The sequence below is a fragment of the Chrysochloris asiatica genome, unplaced genomic scaffold (assembly GCF_000296735.1).
Source record: "Chrysochloris asiatica unplaced genomic scaffold, ChrAsi1.0 scaffold00025, whole genome shotgun sequence".
Classification (NCBI taxonomy): domain Eukaryota; kingdom Metazoa; phylum Chordata; class Mammalia; order Afrosoricida; family Chrysochloridae; genus Chrysochloris; species Chrysochloris asiatica.
This window is the reverse complement of record NW_006408543.1, coordinates 16,897,152-16,903,481: the sequence shown is the minus strand read 5'-3', so window position 1 is coordinate 16,903,481 and position 6,330 is coordinate 16,897,152.

Here is a 6,330-nt window from a genome sequence, read left to right as displayed (position 1 = left end):
GCTAACCTTGTGGTTTAAACTGACCTTGCCGTCCAGTGCATTATCCTGCAACACCATACCCAGACTCCGTGTGTCTCAGTAGGGTGACATAATGTAAGGGACTTCTAAAAATGGAGCATGGTGTAACCAATTAAAAAGATGACATGTCTCCATTCCCATAAAACTCAAAACTCAGGAAGGGATCTGGAGAGACCCAAAGAGTTTTTGAGTGCTGGTAATAATTTATACTGATTACTAAAGGTCACCCACATAGTGATGTGAAGAGAGCAAAGCTTTTGAGAGCTTCATTTGCTGAAGGGCACAACTCAAAATGAGGACAGACAGCTGCAAATACCCATTAATAATCAGAACATGGAATGTATGAAGTATGAATCTAGGAAAATTAGAAGTTATCCAAAATGAAATGGAACTTAGGCATTGGTAAGCTGAAATGGACTGGTATTGGCCATTTTGAATCTGACAATCATATGGTTTATTGTGTTGGGAATGACAAGTTGACGAGGAATGCAGTCTCATTCATTATTAAAAAGAACATTTCAAGATCTATCGTGAAGCACAATCTTGTCTGTGATAGGATAATATTCATGTCACTCCAAGGAATGGTTGAATCCTGGTGTGGTGCTGTGGGTTAAGGTTCTGGACTGCAAAGTCAGTTTGAGCTGCGAGGTCAGCGGTTCAAGCTCACCAGCTGCTTCTCAAAAACCCTATACAGGGTCGCTATGGGTCAGAACTGATTTGATGGCACTTAAAAACAACAACAACAAGGAATAGTATCCATGATCCACATAGTCAAGTACCTTTGCATAGTCAATAAAGCATAAGGAAACCTCTTTCTGATCCTCTCTACTGTCTGCCAGGATCCATCTGACATCAGCAGTGATATCCCTCCTTCCACATCCTCTTCTGAATCCAACTTGAATTTCTGGCAGCTCCCTCCTGATGTACTACTGCAACTGTTTTTTAATGATCTTCAGCAACATTTTTCTTCATGTGATATTAATGATATTGTTTGATGATGTCTGCATTTCATTGGGTCATCTTTCTTTGGAATTGGCACAAATATGAATCTCTTCTAATTGTTACCTTCCAAATTTCTAGAGCACCTCCAGTATTCCATCAGTTTGTTGAAACATTTCAATTTGTATTCTGTCAATTTCTGGAGTGTTACTTTCACCAATGTCTTCAGTGCAGCTGAGACTTCTTCCTTCAGTACCATCAGTTCTTGGTCATATGCTATGTCTTGAAATGATTGAACACTGTACCTATTCTTTGTGCCTTCCCTCCATCTTCTTTTGATGCTTCCTGTGTCATTCAGTACTGATAGACCACACAAACCACAACCTCTTCTAGTCTGAGACCAGAAGAACTAAATGGTGCCCAGCTGCCACTACCAACTGATCTAAGACACATTAGAAGGTCCTGGATAGAATGGTTATAAAAAATTTTTTAAAAGTAGATTATTCAAATTCTTTTTTTAAAAAAAAGGCCAAATTTACTGGACTGAGCCTATAGAAACCCCAAGACTATCACACTAAGATAGAATACCCTTTGAATTCGGACTTGATCTTACTACTAGAGGTCTCTCTTCAACCAAATAATAGATTGGCTTATAAAATAAACAGTATTTTGTGAGTAATATGCTTCTTTAAACAAATCCACAGCATTTACCCAAAAATAAAGATGAAATGGCAAGGAGGGGAAGGGAAGCTAGACCAATGGAAACAGAACAAACAGAATGAAAGAATGAGACCGCTGACCCATTGTGAAAATTATAACCAATGTCAGGGAACAGTTTGTATAAAAACTGTGTAAACTTTCACCTAAAACTCAATAGCATATATTTTTAGATAACAATAAAATATATTCTAATGGAACTGTATATAAAGCATGCTACCATTTCGGGGGGGGGGGGATATATATATAACTTGGTGGTGGTGATGGTTGTGTGCCATCAAGACTGCTCCAACTCATAGTGACCCTGTTTAGGGTTTCCAAGACTTAAGTAATCTTTACAGGAGCAGAAAGCCTCATCTTTTTCTCTCCCAGTGGCTGATGGATTTGATATGCTGACCTTGTGATTAGCAGCCCAGTTTGTAATCTACTACAATACCATGGCTCTTTTATATATAACTTACTGTATATGTACAAAAAAAGACATCTTCTTATCACTGTGCTAAGAAGGAAACTGAGTAGGTAACCAGGGACCAGATGTGAGATGAACATTTGTTTCTCACCATTTACTTTTTTGTATGTTTTGAATTTTGTACCATACACTTGTACTATTTATTATTATTGTTAGGTGCCATCAAGTCAGTACCTACTCATGGCAACCCTATGCACAACAGAACAAAACACAGCCCGGTCCTGAGCCAATGTCATAATTGTTGCCACGCTTGAGCCCATTGATGCTGCCACTTGGCCAATCCATCTCACTGGGGGTCTTCTTCTTTTTCTCTGACCCTCCACCTTACCAAACCTCCTTCTCCAGTGACTGGTCCCTCCTGACAATATGTCTGAAGTATAAGAGACGAAGCTTGGCCTCCAAGGAGCACTCTGGCTTCTCGGATAACCCAGCGTCTCGGATTATTTGCTCAGCATTCAGGTTGAATAAGTATGGTGAAAGAATGCAACCTTGTCGCACACCTTTCTTAATTTTAAACCATTCATTGTTCCCATGTTCTGTTCGAATAACTGCTTCTTGGTCCATGTACAGATTCCTCATGAGCACAATTAAATGCTCCAGAACACTCATACTTTGCAATGTTGTCCATAGCTTGTCATGATCCACACAATCAAAAGGCTTTGCGTAGTCAATAAAGCACAGGTAAACATCTTTCTGATATTTTTTGCTTTCAGCCAAGATCCATCGGACATCACAAGCTTCCACGGACAGATGAGTGGAGACCATGCATAAGTTGCACTGGACCTCTTCCATGGACAGCAAGAAGTCTATTGCGGAACCACCGCCAATGTTCCACATCGGAAACAGTCAATAATGCTCCCTCTTTGCCTCTGCTCCTGGAGAGACATTGCTAATGAAATCATTTTTGGATAGTGAAAAAAATAATATGAATAGTAAAAAAATATATATATATACCACTACCTGTATAATTTTCTGGGGTCCCCCTAATGTGAAACCACATTTTAAAAAATTGCTTAGTTCTCTTTCAAGCTGTGTGAGGAAAATGACTTTTGCTGAAGCCAGGAAAGCTCTTTTCTTAATGATTGTATTACAGTCTACATCCAGTAAAGTTGTTTGTAGCTTTGATCCTTTTTTAATCTGATGATAGGAGACAGGGCAGATGCCACTGAAAATGAAAAACACACTTGGAAAAGGAAGTGATGTTCTCTAGAAGCCCTTAATCAGTTCAGGCCATATGAACCTCATTATCTTTTAAAAAGGAAGGTATCTAGATGAGGAAATGGTGCAGAGGATGAGCATCTTAGTTGTAGCTGGGGATTTGACAAAGACTCATTCAGAGTCTTGTGGGCAAAACGCAGAAATGGAGGCTGGGTGAGAAAAGTTGGTGACGCCCAGAGTTAGACAAGAATCAAAACCAAACCAAGGCCATTGTCATCCTGTCAATTTCAACTCAACGTGACCCTAGGTGAGAGTAGAATGGACTGGAGGGGTTCCAAGGCTGTAATCTGTTTCGAAGCTGACTGCTACATCTTTCTTCCATGCGTAGAGTGGCTGGTGGGCTCTGACCTTTTGGTTAGCAGCTGAATTCTTCCCTTCTGTGCCATCAAGGTTCCTAGACCCACTACCATTTCATCTATTACAGTGTATGAATGACTTTATAGCGTACAGTAGAACTGTCCAATGAGGTTTCCAAGGTTGTAAATCTTTACTGAAACCTAAGGACAAAGGTGAGAAGGGATGGAAAGATGGATGGAATGGAGATGGGAACCACAGACAAGAAGAAGGATAACTGTTGGTCCATGGAGGGGAATGTAATCGTTGAGATGAAACCAAGTGTATGATGTGTTGAATGTAAAACTGATGATCTTGTCTGTAAACCTTCACTCAATTCACCTAAAAAGGTCACAAAAATTTTTAAAAAAACAAAACTTTACTGAAGCAGACTGTCACAATTTTCTCACAGACAACAATGATCCCAAAATGTTAATAATAATAATAAAGATGGGAGAGGAAGGGAGAGAAAAAGGAAGGGTAGAAGGAGAAGAAAAGTACCATCCTGGAGAGAGAGCTTCATTTAGCTCCTGCTCTAACATCCGATTGGTAACTTTGATGACGTCAAAGAAGTCACAGCTGACCTGTAGTAGTCAAAGCTGGGATACTTAGGACTTTAGATAATGGAATTCATGTTGAAAAAGATCTTGAGCAATAGACACAAATGTAATAGGAACACGTGTAAAATCTTGTTCCTGGTTAGAAAGTTAGCAATGAGAGGAGAGGATGGTGTCTACGCACCATGGATGGTTTTCATTGGCGCAAGTTCAGTATGAATGAAGACACTAACGCAGCCACTGAGAGGAGACAGATTAGGTGGCCACCAGTGTCATAGGAGGTATGGGGATCAGTGGAAAGAACTGTGGTGTTCAGTCTGGAGCAGGAGAGGTTATCAGGAGGGACCAGTGCCTGGCAAAGTAGACGATCAGTGAAAAAGACGAAGACCCTCAACAAGATGGAATGATGCAATGACGTCCACAATGGACTCAACCATGGCAAACATTGTCATTTGTCCATTCTTTTGACAGTCCACTGTGTATTAAGTAATCTTCACCAGCACCACAGTTCCAATGCATCTATTCTTCTCTCTTCTTTTTTCAACTTAGACACCAGAACTAGATGGTGCCTGGCTAACGGCTCTGAAAGTGATTATATTAGAAGGTCCCAGATAATGTGGGAGACAATGTGGAACAAAACTCAAAATTTAAAAAAAAAAAAAAAAAGGCCAGCCATACTGGTCACAAAGAGACCGGAGGAAGTTAGGACTATGGTCTTTGGCCACCCTTCAGGTCTAGAATGGAACTCACCCTTATTGCCCAGTTTTCAGCAAAGCAATGGATAGGTATATAGGGGGGACAACACTAGTGAGGTCTGCTCACCATGGAATGGTCAACCATTCAAGACCAAAAGGGCACCATTTAACCAGAGACAAGGTTCACAAGGGTTGGAAAGGAGGGTAGAATGGAAACAGGAACCACAGAAGAGGAACAGGGATAACTGTTGTTACATGGAGGGAATTGCAATCACTGAGATGATACAATGCCTGTGAATGAATGGTTGTACAACTGATAATCTTGTCTGGAAACCTTAACTCACAATAAAATTTCACACACACACACACACACACACAAGACCATGGCTTGGGTCAGGTGCACCAGGACTCATTCAAAACTTTCCCTACCCTGGTCTCATGGATTGAATTATATGCCCAAGACAAGGTGTCAACTTTGCTGGCCCATGAATCTCAATTGTTTGGTAGTTGTGTCGTGGTGTAATCATTGCCCATTTTGGTCAGTCAGTTGTTAAGGGGATTAGGGTGGGCTGTAACACCTTCACTCAGACCACAGTTCTGATCATCTGAGAGATGTTGCCCTGGGGTGTGGCCGCATCTTTTACCTTACAAGACATCAAAGGTGAGAAAAGCAAGCAACGAAAGAGGGACCTAAATATCACCAACAGACTAGAGCCAAGAGCAGAACACATCCTTTGGACCCAGAGTCTCTGCAATGAGAACCTCCTCGACCCAGAGGAAGATTAATGCCAAGACGTCTGGAGATCGCCAAGAGATGGCAGGTCCAGAGCTGTTGAAAGGAGACAAGGACTTTCTCCCAGAGCTGACACAAGAGTCCCCTGGAGCTGGCATCCTGATTCTGAACGTCTAGCTTCCCAAATTGTGAAAGAAAAATGTGTTTGTTAGTCGCCCACTGTGATATTTCTGAGAGAACTAAGACACCTGGCATAAATCTTTCTATAAAAATATTTTAGCCTTAGATCATGAATAGTATATAAGGCTAATTTAGCTTTTAAAATATATTTATCTTATGAATTAAAAATTGAAATCTGTCAAGAAAGTGAGGCGGCATAGGAAGCACTCACTCATCTGCCAAGAAATTTGGAAGACAACTATCTGGACGACTGATTGGAAGAGTTCCATATTTGTGCCCATTCCAAAGAGAGGTGACCCAACAGAATGTGGAAATCATGGGACAATCTCTTTAATATCCCATGCGGGTAAAGTTTTACTTAAAGGTAATACAGAAACAGCTGCAAGCATACATTGACAGAGAACTTCCAGAGGTTCAAGCTGGATTCAGAAGAGGCCGTGGAACGAGGGATATCATTGCTGATGTCCAATG